Source organism: Hemicordylus capensis, chromosome 3 (assembly GCF_027244095.1).
Source record: "Hemicordylus capensis ecotype Gifberg chromosome 3, rHemCap1.1.pri, whole genome shotgun sequence".
Taxonomy (NCBI): domain Eukaryota; kingdom Metazoa; phylum Chordata; class Lepidosauria; order Squamata; family Cordylidae; genus Hemicordylus; species Hemicordylus capensis.
The window spans coordinates 144,266,042-144,282,977 of NC_069659.1; the positions used below are offsets into that span (position 1 = coordinate 144,266,042).

Genomic DNA, 16,936 nt, shown 5'->3' on the forward strand with positions numbered 1-16,936 from the left:
CTCTGATCCTCCCCAGTGGACTGGCCCTCTCATGAGAGGGTTAATCCCCAGGCGGCAAGCCGACATGGGGGCAGGAGTGTCGTTTGGTCTCCATGGACTGCTTTGCCAGGGTGAGCCTTTGAAAGCATGCTTGGTCACAGTGGGTCAAACCCCCAGGCTCCTCATCTACATATCCCCTCCTAGGAAGTCATCATGTTCCCTTCCCAAAGTAACAGAAAAATGGTGCCTCTCAGCATCCCCCTGCTGCCAGAAATTGTGCAAGACTCTTTTGTTTCAGGGCTCTTATGAGAATGGTGGTGCAGTGACTGTCAGAGGAAAGGCTTGCATGGCATTTAACAGGATTTAAATGCCCTTTCCCTGCCAAGGGTGGGTAGACCATTCTGAAAAGGCATGCTTGGCACGCTGTGGCCAATGGCTGCCACCCTGCAGACATTATGATGCCTTGCCCACAGTCTGGTGATGTGAGCACTATGGCGCTTGCTGGGATGCAGACTTGGTGCACGAGAAAGAGGGATGGGCTCCCCTGCCCTGAAAATGGAGGTTGCTGGACTGTGGTTGAACCAATGTCTTCAGTGCAATTCATGGTTAGAAAAATCAACTGTGCATCCGGCAACCTCACATTTCATGTTATGTGCGAATGCAGCCTTAGACTCTGCAATCCTATGCACACGTTCTAAAGCAAGCCCCATGGAACTTAAAGGAGCTTACTTCTGAGTAAACACGCATAGGCTCAGACTGCACAGTGCAGCCTTTGATGTTCTACAATGTATTGCTACCCTTTTCCTATGAAAAATACGCAAATAGAAAACAAATTTATTAAACTTCAGTGTTTAATCAAAGATTCATATTATATGCAATAAAACTTAAAGGAAACAATTATAGCACATATTATGTATAATTTTTATTTTTATTTTTATTTATTTATTGTTGAATTTATATACCGCCTTTCATTAAAAACAACCCCAAGGCAGTTTACAAAAGTTGAAAACATACAATAAAAATGACAATTAAAATATTAAGCTAAAAATATAAAACAAATCTAATTTAAAAACTATAAAATGCAAGCATAAAAACTATAAATGAGTAAAAACACATAGAAGCAGCAGTAGAAATAGTCATGTAAAAGCCTGTGTAAAAAGCCAAGATTTAAGAAGCTTTCTAAAAACTGTGATGGAGTCCGAGGAGCGAATGGCCACTGGGAGAGCATTCCAAAGTCTGGGGGCAGCAACAGAGAAGGCCCTGTCCCCGAGTACACGACAGATGAGCCTCCTTCATTGTAGGCACCCGGAGCAGAGCCCCCCCAGATCACCTTGTCAAGCGGGCAGCAACCCTTGGGAGCAGGCGGTCCCTCAGATACCCCAGGCCCAAACCGTTAAGGGCTTTAAAGGTCAAAACCAGCACCTTGAATAGGACCCGGAAACGAACTGGCAGCCAGTGCGACTCTTTCAGGATGGGTGTGATGTGCTCCCACCGGGCAGCTCTAGACAAAACTCTAGCTGCTGCGTTTTGCACTAGCTGCTGTTTCTGGATATTCTTCAAGGGCAGCCCCACGTAGAGCATGTTACAGTAATCCAGTAATCCATGCGTTACAGTAATCCATCTCAGCAATAATGAGATGCTAAACAGACAATCCAGTTTGTAATAAGATATCAGAATATATGCTGGCAACTTCTTAGATCTCATGGACCAGATCAATTTTAAATTGCCTGGCAGGCCATGTACATCTTGTGCAGAATGCACAAAAAAACTGCTTCAAAGAATACTTTGAATTATTTAGTACATCATGTTTTAGCAGGTCCCTGTACATGTAAGGTTGAAAATACATATCTGAACTATTACATGCTGTTGTGAACTTCTAGTTGGCCATTGCTAGGGTTGCCATATGGAAGAGAGGACAGGTCTCCTGTACCATTGAATTGAATATCTTTATTGAGGTACTTGAATAGATTTCAGCATCATAGTAGAGTTTACATTCGATGCAGTTGGTGCAGTCTGTCAATTGTCATGGTTACATTTAGATAAAATAGGTTTGCTCAAACCATGGGTACATCCTTACCTAACTGATAGGGGGAACCTTCACCACTATTTGACAAATCTTGTGAGCAATAGCTCAAAATTTAGCAACACAGAGGTAACATATGTACATAGTCTTATCTGCAAGAAGATAGATTACATAAAAATCCATTTATTTTCCTGGTAAGTTCTCTAAAAGGGGTAAAATCAATTTGCTACGTGCAATGCTATAAATCTTACAACAGAGTAGAATATGGACCACATTTTCAACTCTGTCTGATCCACAAGAACACGTATGCAGTTTATAGGGTATCTTTTTATATTTCCCTTCCAACCAAGCTGATGGAAAAACATTATAATGAGCTAAAGTAAAGGCTCTCCAATGGGTTGGACCCGTCAGATTATAAAAATACCTTGCCAGAGCTAGAACTGAGGTGACCCACCAGTTCCTGATACAGTTAGGAAGTTTACTTCTCTCCTCTTGTGATTCTATATCTAGAATACGACATCATTCCAGGATTCTATTAGCTTAATCAAACACACAGCAATTAAAGATTCATAGGAGAGTCTGACTGTATGAAATTTCCCCATTAGCTTTGATAACTACTTAGAATGGGTCTGATCCTCCAAAACTAGGGAAGCCAATCCACTTGGTTGAAATTTTAGCTTTAGCCAGTACTTAAGGACTGCCAACCACGCTCTGGTCTCTACCTTATTCACTCCTGCCTCCAGCCTTAAGGCCGAGTTGGATATGCCTTTTGGCATTTGAAGAGCTGCACTTAGAAATATGGTTTGAATAACTTCTGTGGGCAGTGGCATCTGTGTGGGTGCCGCCAGGGGGGGCAGCCTTTAACTGTAAATTACTAGATGCTTACCTCTCCTCCCGCCACACCTGAAGGCTGTTTTGAGCAGTGGCCACCCAGCACTCACTGTGGCAGAGGATTGGCTCTGCCACTCAGCTGGCAAAGGCCATTTGTTGGCCACACAAATGGCTGCTGCCAGCTGAGTGGCAGAGCAGATCCTCCACCGCAGTAGGTGCTGGGTGCCATGCCGCTGCTCAAAACAGCTTTCAGGTGTGGTGGGAGGAGAGGTAAGCACCTAGTAATTTACAGTTAAACGTGCCTTCCACCACCCGCTGGGGGTGCCTGTACTAGCTGCTGCTGCCCACAGGAGTAAAGTTCAAATACAGGCCCAGTTGAACTCCAAAAAGCAACCGGGCCATTGACTTGGCTTGAAACAGCTTAATAGCTGCTGGGACAAATTGTCCACCTTTAGAGTGATACAGCCTTGAGATCGCAGTAGCACTTCACTGCCCTGTTTGGGTTATATATTCTAAATGTGTTTTCTTCCCCCGGAAGTGTGAAACACCACCCCTAAGTACTTAAAGCACTTGACCTGCTTGATCATGTTGCTGCTAATTTTCCATCTGTGAAATTTGGGTCTCTTGGCGAAGACCATTACTTTAGTTTTTTGATAGTTAATTAGCAGACAGTCTTCTAAACAGAACTGGGAAAGTGCTTTTAGTGCTCTCCTAAGGCCAATGGGTGACAAAGATGGAAAAATGTAAAGAAGTATAGAAATCTGCCTAATTGCTATCTTAGGAGGGTGCATGTCTACCCTATTCAGATATTTAACAAGTGAGTTAATATAGAAGATGAATAACAAGGAGGCTTAAACACATCCTTGCTTAATGCCAGTGCCTATAGGGATTATGCTAGATAAATCACCATTAGGGTTATATCTTACACAAAGATATGTATTGCTGTATAATTTGTAACTCAGAAATAACAAATGTTTGTCAATTGAGGATGCACTAAGCTTGAACCATAAGAGATCTCTTAGGATGAAGTCAAAAGCAAATTTAAAATAAATAAAGGCAGCATATAATGAGGAACCAGGTTTACTGCCATATTTTTCTACAATATGTTGTTGGAGAACTAGACTTTGATCTATTACAGAGTGGCTGGCTTGGAAGCCAGCCTGCTCCTCAGCCTGGATTGATTTTTGCTCCAGCCAGTCTTGAAGCTTCAATTGTAGATGTATAGCATAACATTTGCTGATAATACTCAATAGACTTATAGGTCTATAAATTCCTGGCTTATCCTTCCTCCCCTTTTTAATACCTGAAGACCCCAATCTTCAGGTATTTCAGCTGTTCTGTCTATGTGTGTGATAAGAGATGCCAGAATGGGGACCCACTGATCAACGTTGGTCTTTATTAACTCAGTGGGTATGTTATCACATCCTGGAGCCTTGCCCAATTTCAGCTGGGTTATAAGTTCAGTGACCTCCTGAATGGAGACAACTGGCCAGTCAGGCAGGATCAATTTACTAAAGACTCTGCAGTCCTAGTCTGGCTCCCATACAGATTTCTAAAATGCACAGGAGGGAATTTCAGCAGGTACAGCTTTTCTTTCCCCTGCATGACAAGCTCACCTACTAGAATTCTGTCTTCTGTGCATCTCTTAAAGGCCTAGGACAGGGGCGTATGGACCATAGCACAAGGGGGAATGATTGTCCCCTGGCTGCCAGGGTCTGGGGGGGGAGACTGCCAAGGCACCTCCTCACTTTCAGCCAGGGCACCCCCTTACCCCCTTCTTCACCCAGCTGACAAACACACCCAGCTGCGAGCATGAGGCACACCCCTCTCTTCCCTAGCCAGCATTTCACTGAAATGCTGGTTGTGCTGGGGTAAAAAGGCCATCCGTCCAGCCAGCATTTCAATGAAATGCTGACTGGGGAGAGATGGACTCTCTCCCAGACATTGGCCCCGCCCCCTGCATCTGACATCAGACACAAAGGGTGGGACCAATGCAAAGGATGGGGCCCATCAGCCGCAGCAGAGCTTCCCTTCCCCAATCAGCTGTTTGTGGAATATCTGACTGGGAACTCCGTTCCCTGCCTCCTCGAGAAGGGCACCAATGGCTATTGTGTGAAGCTGCTGCCACACACAATGCAACTCCTGGTCCATTGACAAACATCATTCAAGTCCTGGCTTTAATTTTCAAAGCCCTAAAGAGCTTGAGGCCTGGGCAGGTCCAGCGCATGAGATTTTGCTGTCTGAAGCAGAACATCAAATAGGACCTCCCATTATCTCTTTCTTTATATTAAAAACACATCTCCAGTTCTTTCCAATGGTTTTCTCTGCACCTTCATTTTCTATTGGGAACAGAAGAGAAAAGGCAGCATATTGCCACTTTGCCTCCCTCCTCTGCAGGTTATCATAGAGAGGCGGTGGAGGGGCAGGCGGGTGCTGGGTGGATTAGGAATGCAGGAAAATAGGAAGCTGCCTGTTTTATAGCTGCTTCCCTCACAAACACAAAGTAATCTTATGTAGATTTAACTAAGAGTTTATTCAGAAACAACTCTATTTTCTCCTTCTCCTTTCCCTCCCTTTTCCTTTCTGATTCCACCCACACACTCTCTACAGGATCCCCACTGGGGCAAACTTCTCGACAACAAAACAAAAAAGATACTGGATAGAATACAACACTGCCATATACCAAGTCAGATCCTTGGTCCAACTAGCTCAGTATTGTCTACACTGACTGGCATCTGCTCTCCAAGGTTTCAGGCAGGAGTCTCTCCCAGCCTCCCTGGAAACATCAGGGAGTGAACCTGGGACCTCCTGCAAGCATACAGATGCTCTTCTACTCAGCTACAGCCCCATCCCCTAAGCAGAATATCTTATAGGAGACAGTGCTCAGACCCTGCTTAGCAAAGGGGAGAATTCATGCTTGCTACCACAAGGCCATCTCATGGCTGGTGTTGCCATGCTTCCTTTGAGAATGGGCCCACAATCCACCTGCAGCTGCTTGCTTATGTTTTATTATTGTCCCAGCTTTGGATATAAATACCTAAAGGACTGACTAATTTTGCAAGAACCTGCCCAGGTATTAAAATTATCCTCAGAGACCCTTCTACAGGCACTTCTAGACAAAGACAACAATAAAATGTGGGAACTGCAAAGCTTCAGTATTTCAAGCTCCAGACACCATCTTATTCAAACTCCACAAGCTTGCATAGGTTTCCGTACTCTTTCCAGAGCAATCTTATTCTCTGGCCGCTCTCTGAGCAAGGACCTTGTGTGATTTTCACAGCACCACCTGCTAGCCAGCTCATTCTTAGAGGAACCGACTGACCGACTATTTTTGTGGTGAACAGGGAGAGGGACAGGTTTTTCTTGGGATGTAAGAGCTGGCTGGCAGGTGGTGTTGTTAACATTGTATGCGGTCCCTGCTCAGTGTGTGGCCAAAAGATAAGATGGTGCTGGGCACAATCATAGGCACAGAAGCCTATGTGAGTGTGTGGATTGTTGGTAAGGTGGCATTTGGAACTTGTGCAGATCCTTTGAGTTTCCACATTTTATTGTAATCAGGAAGAGACCTCTGAGTCCTCCTGCCAATCTGGGTGGTAACTGCAGAAAGTCATCATATAGACCTTCTACACCCTGGGTATTCCAGCATTCTAAATCACACAAAGTTCCACACAAAGTCCACACAAAGACCCCAGTTCAGTGCTGCCCTCAGACAATTACTGTTCCTGGCGATTCAGGATCCCACAGCCACAGAAGCAGAGAGAGATGGCCAGGGCATTCTCCCATTCATTGTCTACCTGGGTAGAGAGCTTCAGTTATAGTGACCCATTGCTGGAATGTTCTGCACAGGTAAGCTTACCTGGCTCCATTCTTAGCCTACTTTCCAGTAGGCTTATGAGATCACCTGGCATTCTATGTGTGTGTCCATGTCTTTTTGTGTCTGTCCATGTGCCCCCCCCCATCAACTTCGCAATGAGTGAATATGAACCAAATTGGGTACAGTTGTAGGGACACATAGAGACACCTCAACATCATAGTTTGTAATAATGTCATACACCCCGATCCAAGATGGTGAATACGCAAACTTTGAGATGCAAGTGTGCTAACTTGTGAACCGCTTAACTGATTTGAATCAAATTTACTACAGCTGTAGGGACACATAGACATGGTGAGTGTTGATGTCATCCACTGAAATTCAAAATGTAGGCTATGTGAACATCTGAGGTGCAAGTGGGTTAATTTGTGGACTGCCTATCCCATTTGAACCAAATTGGGTACAGTTGCAGTGGGTGACACACAGGGACACCTCAATGGCATAGTTTGTGATGATGTCATCCACACCAGTTCAAGATGGTGGATATGTAAACTTTTGAGGCACAAGTGTGTTAACTTGTGTTGGCCTAAACTGATTTGAACCAAATTTGCTGCAGATGTAGAGACACATAGGGACACCTCAATTGCATAGTTTGTGATGATGTCATCCACCCCAATCCAAAATGGCAGACACATGAATGTTTGAGGCGCAAGTGGGCTTACTTGTGGACTGTCTAGCTGATTTGAGCCAAATTAGGTACAGTTGTAGTGAGTGAGACACAGGGACACCTCAGTGGTCCCCCTGACTTGTAAACCGCTTAACTGATTTGAACCAAAATTGCTACAGCTGTAGGGACACATAGGGACATCTCAATAGCGAAGATTGTGACCATGTCATCCACCCCAATTCAAGATGGCAGACACATGAACCTTTGAGGCACAAGTTCACTAACTCGAGGACTGTTTAACTGATTTGAACCAAATTTGGAACAGCTTTAGTGAGTGAAACAGTGGGACACCGCTGTCCAGATGTAGAGACAGTGAAAGGAAAGTAGGCTGATTAGTTCTTACTAGAACAACCTGGGGTTTTTTCGTGGTACCAGTTGAAGACCAATTTGCCAGTTTAAACTGAATTTCTAATGTGGTATGTTATCTGTTCAGTTTCTCAGCCCTTCTGTTTTTACTGCTTGATTTTGTTCTATATGGATTTGTATCTTTACACGTAAGCAGCTCCAAGCGCTTTTTGGATGAAGAGCTGCAAATGAGGAAATGTGAGGAGAATCTGGATATGGAAATAGATTAAGATCACACCCAATGGCCCTGCTTTTCTGTTCTGGGTTGCTCCCTATCTGCATGCAGAATTCTTGGTAATTAATTATTGGTAACTGATGGCTTTAAAAGCTTAATGAGTGACAGAAATAGAACAGGTGAAGCTTTCTCTGTTTGTTCCAGCTACATGCTGAAAAATCTGTGTCTGTTGGATTTCTCCATGTCACAAGCACACAGCCTCCATTTGGGAAAAAGCTGTATATAAAAGATCATTTTGGCAGGTGAAAATTTCCATTCAGAAAGCAATACTAGCTCCATTTCTGGCTCCTGTGTCTGTAGTAGCTTCATGACAATTAGAATTCAGCAGGTGCAACTTTTCCTGGCCCATATGCCACAATAATGGGAAAACCTTCTTCTCAGTTTTCTCCATTAATGCAAAACTGAAGATCTGCTAGGGAAAAAATCGGCAGCTCTACTCTCTCTGCCTCTGCGTATTATAACAGGAGAAGCAGCAACCGCCATTAATGGTACTTTCTATCTATTAAAAAGGTACAAAAATCTCTATACATTTCTGAATTTGATTGCAACACAAAACTCACACAGTCAATGGTAGGGTTGCCAACTGATCAGAGAAAAATAGTCTGGCCTAGTCTTATGTCTTTAACAGCACCCTGAAATGCAGGAAGGAACAGGTGAAAATGCTTATCTCCATGCTTCACCAAAAAGCTTTCACCAGCTCATGGAGTCTGCTGTTAAAAGCACAGCTGCATCAGCTACTTGAAAAACTGGTGACCCTAAAATTCTCTTTCTTCCAGGGAAGAGAAGGAGATGGGGCCCACAGCACCTGCCCTGGAGAATCTCACAAAGTCCCTTGAGCCCAGAGAATATAGCTGAGGAAATTGTTGTCAGATAATCTCCTGCTTATGATGTATTGTGAAACCTAATGGAAGCAATCAGAATGGGTATACAAACCTTGCTTAACAAGTAATAGAGAACAAAAGTAGGATCAGCTTTTCCTTCAGGTTATTCAGAGTTCATTTTGCTGCATCCTATCAGAGTGTGGCTTCTCTCAGGTTTAAACGGATCTGTGGTAATGCTGATTTAATCACTGCACCTCAGCTGTTTTGCAACTGGGCCCTGACTCAGGTGGGTGTTGTGGGAACGGATTTGTGGCTGATTAAGGTAGCCCCTTCAGGGCTGTAACTCGGCTTTCTCCCCCCTCCTTTGTGAATGACTAGATTCTTTCCGTCTGCCGCATCAGCAGCTGGGCTACACCCCAGTTTTAAGAGGAGTGTCTCTCATCATTCGATGACCCAGTAACTCCTCTGGCAGCTCCAGCAGGGAGTTTGCTGGAGAGGAAAAAAGGTGGTGAGTGAAGCTTTATTGGTGTTTTCACAAAGTGTTATTGTTCCCACCCCCATGAATATTTTGGCATTGCAGGTGAAACACTGTGGGGCTGGTATCTTGCCTTGGCACATGCTCTCAGGCTCTGCAGGGAGTGACAGGCCATCGGCACTGATGTTTAGGGTAAAGCTGTGAAAACAAATCCTCCTAGATTATCCAGGCTGCTGACCAGGCAGGTTATTTATTGCAAGCCACTTCATGAGCCTATCCATCTCAAACAAACAATGGCTCTTTTCCATTCTCTTATTTGTGCAGGAGGTTATCCATGAAAACAGTGTCTGGGAAGGGGCTGGGAGAGGGCTTTGGCATTCTGTTCAGTGAGGTGATTCACTTCAGCCAGGCCTATTACATGGCACACCTCCAGTATCCTCTTCTTCCTTTGAACTGCAAAGGAAGCCAACAAGATGACACCACACACACACTTGCCTCTTGCCACAGACCGACCAGTTCACAGATCTATAGTGCTAGGTATTGATTCCTATTTTTATATTTACTTTTCCCCATCATGGGACTCGAGATGGTTCACAAAGGCTTCGCAGGCAGTTAGCCACACAGGCACTCCCCAGCTCAGACCTACACATGATTAGTACAGTATTGGCAAAGAGGCAGTATCATGTTCCCTCAAAATAGGTGTCATGTGCTGCAATAAATAGTGGGTTGTGTTTTTTTTTTAAATGGTGAAGATTAATGGGTAAAGCAGGGAATTTCAGGGGGACATAGGAAGCTGCCTTATACCAAGTCAGAAAGATACATAATGCACACTGGGATCTCCGAAATCAAGCAAACAAGAAACGAGATCCCCGCTATACTATGTGCAAGTCATGCAATATAGAACATGCAATAACTTGGTCCAGTATAATTTTATAATCAAAGATATTCTCAATCTAGGATAAAACAAAAGAAAACAATTGGAAATCACATAGATGGAACTAAATAGGTTGCCTTAAACCCCAGCTGTTTTTGGACTACAACTCCCATAATCCCCAGCCACAGTGGCTAAGGATTATGGGAGCTGTAGGCCAACATCTGCAGGAGGGCCAAAGTTGAGCAGCTCTGCCTTAGAGGAATAGTTCACTGAATGATGAAGTCAGAACATTGGTCCATCTAGCTCAGTATTGTCTACACTGGCTGGCAGCTGCTCCAAGATTTCAGGCAGGAGTCTCTCCCAGCCCTACCTGGAGAAGCCAGAGAGTTAACCTGGGACATTCTGCACATGAGCAGATGCCTTTCCACTGTGTTATGGCCCCATCCCCTAAGGGGATATCTTACAGTGCTTGCATTTAGTCACCCATTCAAAAGCAAACCAAGCTGAACCCTACTTAGAAAAGGTTACCTACCACAGCGACCAAATGGCACAGTGGGGAAATGACTTGACTAGCAAGCCAGAGATTGCTGGTTTGAATCCCCGCTGATATGTTTTCCAGACTATGGGAAACGCCTATATTGGGCAGCAGTGATATAGGAAGATGCTGAAAGGCATCATCTCACACTGTGTGGGTGGAGGCAATGGTAAACCCCTCCTGTATTCTACTAAAGACAACCACAGGGATCTGTGATTGCCAGGAGTCGACATCGACTCAATGGCGCAACTTTACTTTACCACAAGATCAGCTCTCCTCCAGTGTTCTCTCTAATTTTTTTCATCTGTGTGCAGAATGAGTTTTGTTCTGGGCGGCAGTATCCAGGCACTGTGTGCACACCTGTGTTCAGAATGGGGCCTTCCTGATTCAACCTGAGTGGGATCTAAAATGAACTAAGCGGACATAAAAAAAATGTGTGAGCGCACCCTCGCATGCCTTAGAGGGAACAGTGCTCCCCTCCCCAGGTGTTGCATACAGTAAGTCATAACAGTGCAGGCATGGAATATGGTTCAAGCAGAGTTGGCATTGGGGGTTACATGTCTAGGCAGCTGCTGAGGCCCACCCCCTCATTGAGGTCCACTCTGAGAGCCTTCTGCTGCTTTTTCCTCATTGCTACTTCTGCTTGTTTTGCTCACTTACCTCTCCTTTCTTTCTGAGCCAATGGTGGTGAGTGGTGGTGGTGAGGAGCAGGGACAGCTGTTGCTGCACCAGCTGTTTGTGAACTGACCCTCACACTAGCAAGCAAGTTGGTGGAGGAGCAGCAATAGCCTGATGACTGTGGTGGTGGTAGTGAGGAAGAGGAGAGCTCCTGAGCATGTCTTGCCTGAGATCACCATTCCAAAACCTCATGCTGCCACTGGGTCCAATACTAGTCACTTTTGTCAGTCTGTTATTGTGGAAGAGTTTTAATTTTTGCTTTAATATTTAATTTGCAACATGTAATTTCCTAAGCCTCACATTGCACTACTGATTGTAGGGCTGTTTCACAAAAGACAATTCTTTTCTGCATGATCTCTGTGCAGAAGAAGGAAAGAAAATATATCGGATTTGAAGAAAATCCTTGGATTTCATTGCAATGTGAGAGGTTGTGGTTGGTAGTTGAAGTTAGGCCTGTGCAAATATTCAGTTCTGAATACTGTACCCAAAGCTGAATGAGCTGCACAGTCCATCCCCCGGCACTGGCTGACCTACTGCACAATGTTGCATGTTTGCAAGAGTACTGTTTCACTAAGCAGAAGAACTGTGCAACTGCAGCTGTGCTACTGGTGACCATTATTTCCATCGACCATGGCTGCACAATTTGTGTTTATCACAAAAGTGCACTTTTGCAACTGCATGATCATCATGTTGCAAATGCACACACAATATTGTGGAGCATGTTAGCCCGAGCACGGATATAGTTTCTCCTGCTCACCTCCATGCACTTAAAGAATGGGTCCCCTTAAAGAGAAACAGAGCTGTGCCAAGCCCCAGAGATGTCTGGAGAGCCATGCCGGGAACTCTGAGAAGTGAGGTTTTTTCAGCGTTTTTCCTGTAGAGTTTCGACTGCTGTGAATAAACTGAAGCGGGCAAGTGCCTAATGCTATGGCATCTGTGCCCTACACAGATCTGTCCTACTTTTTGTCTTGAGACTTCTGCACCATGTTTCTATTTGTCCAAATAAAATAGTTCTATCGGAGGCAAAAGTGACCGAATAATAATACAACCATCACTTTCTTTGGGGGCGGGGGCGAATATCAGGCTGAAAGAGCAATCTGTTCTGAGCAGTGCTCAGTGTATGGTAGTGGAAATTTCTGATGAAGCCTGACCAAGATGAATAACTTGCATCTCATCCAAATGTCTGATTCTTAAGCTTGCTAGGCAAAGGAGGAAGAAGCAAAATCACAGAGAACTGTGTGTGATGGAAGACAGATTTGTTTGAGAGAAACAAGCATGACAAATTGCTGGAAGATTTCCCCTAGAGATGGGCACCAGAGAGATCACGTTATTCTTTCTCCATTCTGAAGCATCACTTCTAATCTCTGGGACAGAATATGCACACTGGAAAGAGATTAAAGCCAGAAGAAAGTTGTTGGGTGTTTTCTAATCTGCTTTGAGTCTGAAAATGTCATTGATATCCCGCTTATTTTATAAGCTTTCCACAAGTCTACCACATTTTCTTTTACAATGGTCCCCCCTGCGCTGCTCAAAATACCATATAACTGATGGCAATCTCCTTCAGGTAGCCTGGCATACTTGGGGAAGGAGGGGGTTAAGCAAAGCAAACTATTAATGGTAGAGACCCTAAAAAAGTTGGTGCACTCCTGCCACCCTCAAAAGCCCATGAATAATGTTGCCATTCAGCCACGTTTCAGGGTAGTGCTGCAAAGCTCTTTAATATCCCCGCGGCACTGGATCATGGGCTCATGATCATAGTGAATTCTTTGTTGGAGATGGAGTTCCAGTGCATCGATCTTTTGCACCAACTATCCAAAGGACCACTAGAGGCATTGGGAGTAGAGATAGTGAGTAAGAGTCTCCCTAGAGACAGGTTCTACCTGTCTCTACTGTATGACCCCTGATTGGACTCCTCAGGTATTTCCTGTGAGAGTCAGATCCCCTTCCTTTCCTCTTAGAGAGCAGATGGAAACATATATATCTTCCTCCACACCTATTCATTATGTAGGTCTATAGATTAGGATTAGGTCTTTCCTATCCAAAGTATACTTCACCAATAAATACTTAGTATTTAGTTCTACAAGAATCTCCATGTGTCTTCTCTAAATAGCTGCAACAACTAAAATTTGCATTCTACTCTGTAACTGGAATGGGTAGCATTTTTAGTGCTCTGCTAATTAATCGGGGTAAAAATTACAACCCCCAACACTCTTCACCCTGACTGAAACTGGACACCGCCACCCCTTTCTTCTACAGAAAGGCATCAGCCTGTGAGCAGACCGCTTTTCAAAAGGGTATACCAATCAGGGAGGGATTCCTCCCCTAAATGAGATAACCGTCTAAAACACTCTTTCCAGGAGTAACATAGATAAACGGTACATTTCCCAACTCTTTAAGAATTAACAACTTGGCTGGCAAGGACTCACTGTAGAAGTGGCACATAGAAACTAGAAACATGTAACCTTGTCACACCTGTGGACATCCCAGTCTTGAAAGCAACGGAGCTTAGCTCTATTCACTGAACATTTGCATAGCTTTGCCCTTGCCTTTTGTGGGGCAGGAGCTACTCGATTACTCAGTCCGGTTAGCAATGGATGTCTTTGTTTACAAGGAATTCCTTGCCCTACAGGCAAAGAAAAGCCCCATGGATTGACTTGCTTCAAGCCTCAGGGCATGATTTCCAAGTATATTTGCCTTTAGCAAGCCACATGGCCTCGGAGTCATGAACCCAGCATCTCGGAATCTGTTTGAATCACTATCCTACGGACTCTCATATGTGAGTTGTAGTCTTTCACTCCTTGCTCCGTTTCTTCTTCTTTGCTTTTCTGCCTGTTTAATCATGAGGAGGCCTCCCTGCCAACAAATGCACCAACATACCCAGGAAGGATAGGTAAACTAACCTCTGGTCCTTCTCAGGGCCGGATTAGGCTAGTGCGGGGCCTGTAACATATGTTATAAATTTTTAAAAATGCACATAAATATTAAAACATAAATTATTTATTTGCATAGTAAAGTAATTCAATTTTTTCATTTGTTATACAGCTGGATAACACAACAAATGTCTGACACTTAAACTTCTACTTAACATATACTTAACTAATTCAATAAAGTTAAATTTGAACGAAATTATGTATTCATATCATGTTATTAATGACGTCCGTAATGATTACGTACTACTTCAGTCATGTTCGAGGAAGAACACACCACAAGAAGTTCATACATGTATTTTCTCTTCCCCCCTCAAAGCAGGCATTTATACATGGCACACAATCACACTTGCAAGTCACAAAGTGACAGTAATTAATTGACAGTCACTGATATCTGACCGTGTCCAGCCCTGGAGTCGCACATTCCTTGTTGCAGGCTCACCGCAGTGGCGCACCCTCCAGCGGCATAACAGCGCATGCTACAGCGGCTTGAGAGCATGGGAGATAGCACAAAGGACACAATGCCTGCACACGACACAGCAAGGTGCCAACCAACACATGCCTGCACACACGCAGAACCCACAACATGTGCCGTGCAGCATCCACCTCCGCTGACATGCAAACAACAGTGTTGCCAGATCATGATAATATGGTGAGATGCCGATTTCACCAGGCAGCTTGCAAACATTTAGTGTTGGGCCCGTAGCGTATGCTACTTTTGCTACAAGGTTAATCTGGCACTGGTCCTTCTAAAGCCCATGTGTTGTTTCTTTCCCTTCTACGCCTACCGTTTCCTCTTTCCAAGCACTTTCTGCAGCAAGCCTTAAGCCAGACTCTGGTTTAGAACCTGAGCCAAACTGACTGACTTTCAATTAGGACTTCAGCTAAATTATTTCCAGTTAGAATACTAGCCAAGATTAATTGCATTGCCTAACCAAACTTCTTGCCTTCTGTATCCCCATTTATTTTTAATTAGGCTTTGAAACTGCACCTACATTTCCTCATTATTCCAAATACCCCAAACTTGCTTAAACTGATACTGAAGCCAAACTGCTCCCCAAGCCAAGCTAATTCCCCCACTTTAAGCCAAAAACAGAGTTGAGGTGTCTAGCCAGCACCTCGGGGCACTTCTGATAACTATAAATAGCTCATGCATATAAGCTTCAGGCCACCAAGATGTGCCCAGATTTAATCCATCAGTCAAGGCAAGAATGGTGAGACCTGAGCTAGTTTGGAATTAATGTGGAACTGTGATGTGTATCGCTAAGAGACAGAGATGAACTAGAATGCAGTCATCAAGCACCTTCATATGCTTGCCAAGAAAAACTGGCAATTATGCACATTAAGTCCAACTATGCATCATATCTGCCCTAATCAAAGTCATTTAAATCCAGTCAAGCATTGCTTTCATATATCAAACCTCAACCTATGCTTGATTACAGCTCCACATACCAGGTATGTAGCCTAGGGTGCTAGCCAATAACAATATGCCATTGTCTAGGAATTTTAATCTGTGCACCCATATTTATAAATGTCATAAATTTGATTGCAAAAGATTAGTTATTAAAACGCTGGCAGTGGTCCCCACTCTATCTATAGCTTTAAAATGTTTGGGATGTAGAACAAAAATGCTCAAAACCTCGAAGATGTCAAAACTGGACCTAGGAGAGAGGGTTTTAGTGTTATCAGCAGCAATGAAAATATGATCTATGTTGCAAATTTCTTATCCTGAAGCGGGGGGGATGTTATTTCTTCATAGGCAATTTAAATAGCGCAGAACCATTCTTGAGTAATTCCTAAAATTGGTATTTGGAGAGTCTGTTAAGGAACAGTAACTCTTCGACAAAATGACAGAATGGGAACTTGAATCCAAAGTTATTTTCAGAGAATTGGGGTGGCTCCAGTTTTGCCCTTGGCAAAGGGCCCTCTGTGGGCTGCCTCTTATTTGAGGTTCAGGGTGAGGATTACCTTGGCATTGTCTAGAAGCTGGAGTGTTTTGAGGAGTTCCATTACTGCCTCTTTTAGGCAACCCTCCCATCTTCAAATGGGAGCTGGCCCATTGGAATAGGAGGGAGCAGGTGAAGATGGAAGGATTTTCTCAGCTGAGAACGTTCTTCTGTCATCCCAGAAGCCATGGGCACAGGGAGTTGAGGACTGGCAGTGGGCCCTTGGCAGATGCCTGAGAATGCCAACGTCTGATGCCAACCCTGCTGATAATATAGTAGTGGGAAATGTAAACAATTTTTTGTTTAAATAATATATTACATCTATTTTAGTATATACAGGCTCAAATGAAATAACCATATTCTGAATTCTTTACTGTGGTTGTCAGATGTTTTCAGACCTCACTTGCTGCCATATCCTATGCATGTTGACTTTGGCTCCTCCTAAGTGCGGCTTACTTCTGTCTCCCTTGTGCACAGACATGATTGTTAATCCAAGATAGTTGGCAGAAGAGAAGAGAACCTCTCTTTAAAAAAACAAAAAACCGAATGCACATTCTAGATAACATAGTTTAATTAATTATTTTTTTAAAGCAACAACTTTATTTTGTCTCTATTTTATTAATGTGGTGAACTACCCCAAGCAGTAGTGTACTGGAGGGACAGGGTATAAATATTTTAAATACATTCTAATTGAGTTTTTTAAAGTGAAATTTCAGTTTCAGAAGTGAT

At 43.8% G+C, this 16,936-nt stretch overlaps 1 long non-coding RNA gene across 2 annotated transcripts in view; it reads left to right on the top strand.

The window, feature by feature from the left end:
• The first annotated feature begins 9,080 nt into the window (after positions 1 to 9,080).
• LOC128351247 (uncharacterized) overlaps positions 9,081 to 16,936 on the top strand; it is a 43,948-nt gene continuing 36,092 nt past the window's right edge. For both annotated transcript variants that reach the window (XR_008319663.1, XR_008319664.1), the window contains exon 1: positions 9,081 to 9,280. This is a non-coding gene — a long non-coding RNA (uncharacterized LOC128351247). The remainder of the gene's footprint in view (positions 9,281 to 16,936) is intronic.